Source organism: Pongo pygmaeus, chromosome 2, assembly GCF_028885625.2.
Source record: "Pongo pygmaeus isolate AG05252 chromosome 2, NHGRI_mPonPyg2-v2.0_pri, whole genome shotgun sequence".
NCBI lineage: Eukaryota > Metazoa > Chordata > Mammalia > Primates > Hominidae > Pongo > Pongo pygmaeus.
Window position 1 is genome coordinate 2,430,542 of NC_085930.1, and position 1,625 is coordinate 2,432,166.

The window sequence follows — 1,625 nt, forward strand, 5'->3', positions numbered from 1 at the left end:
GGCTGCTGGTGAAACAGGTCACCCAAAATGGAGATAGCATTAAACTAGTGGTCAAGGACTAACTTCTAAAACAAAAATCACTCTTATCAAGAATTAATTTAATTTTAAAAACAAATACAAGTTACTGACTCACTCTTCTCAACTTGAGCCTGAAAAACTTGGGGATATAGCATAAGAAGAAAAATAATCACAAATAATATTTCCCTTTCTATAGCTCCTTTAGTCCTGGGTTTTCTACTAGAAAATTCCTGAAGAAAATTCCAATATAAGACTGTGGCTTTTCTGAATCAAGTCCACCCAATAATATTTAGAAAACACCCACTGGTTGGGCTAATAGCATGACTAGTGGTATCTATCATAGAGGGATACTCATTCAAACAATACTTCCAAACAGAGACTCATGGAATGGATGACCGGAAGCATCTTTATCATAGTAAAGCTCTAAATGGAAGATTACTATGGTAAAGATGACTGGAAGCATCTCTATCTCCAAATACTGCTGTATGCCCTGTAAAGATGGTCTTTACATCCAACATTTTCTTCATTTGAAACAGCACTGATGTCCCATAGGCAGATGGTGTGGTCATCTGAAGCAATAAGTAAGCGTCCACTGAGATTTGGGTTCCTTAAAAGCCCACAGCCTGCCTTCTGATGTCCACGGAGATGCAAGTCTGGGATGCACTCTTCAGACAGTCTGGTTTAGAAGGATGTTTTGTATAGTCAAAGACAAGAAGGTCACTGGATGGAGTCTTTGTTGTGATGATACAAGGGTGTTGGGAAATATATCAAGCCCTTTTTACTTCTTCAGCTTGGTGTTAATTTCTATTTCAATTTTTCCACTAACTGAACCTCAACCTCCACATTCTCCTTTCTTACTGTTGTAGTGTGATGCGTCAAGCTGAGCATTATCACGAGGAAGCTGCACAAGGTGGTTTTATTCAACTGATGTGTGTGTACCCGGGACAAGTCGATGACTGCAGAAATCTCTCCCTTCTGGTCTGGTTACATCTGGAAACCACTGTGTAGTTAGGCTGGGCCACTCCAGAGCCTGCGTCATCACCAAATCATAAGGAAAAGAGGTGTTATTTTTCCATATTTTGTACTCCTCCTTGATCACATGTTTTTCCACTGCGTTGTCAAAGGCTGCTTCCTTGTTGGTCACGGCAGGCAGGTGAGCCAGGGAAATCCTGGAGTTGAGCATTGTGGGATGGGAAGAGAGGCTGCGGATTATATATGAATGTTAATAAAGATGTATAAATTATATTCGCAACTCTTAATTGGTGCTAGTAGCAAGAGAAATAGAAGCTTAAACTATCCAAGTAGTTAATAAGGTATTAAAGCAGAAAATTTCCATCATTGTAAATAGAGTCCTAGGAATCACACTAGATTTCTTTGTTAAGTTAAATTAAAAATAAAAAGACATTACATTGAATAGACTAATACTAAATTTTCTTTATTAAATATATATGTTTGATTACTTTTTATGATGGAAGATGTGCCAGCTTATAATGCCCTACATTTTTACTAATTTCACTACATTTATCTAAGTGAATATTTATCTTTGGAATAGAGCATTCCTTGCCATAATCCAACTTAAATAAAACTACGCATTTATCTTTAAGCAA

General features: G+C 37.4%; 1 pseudogene; it reads right to left on the bottom strand.

Annotated features, from left to right (window-relative positions):
- Positions 1 to 428: 428 nt before the first annotated feature.
- Positions 429 to 1,201, bottom strand: LOC129034234 (histone-binding protein RBBP4-like; annotated as a pseudogene).
- Between the last annotated feature and the right edge of the window lie 424 nt (positions 1,202 to 1,625).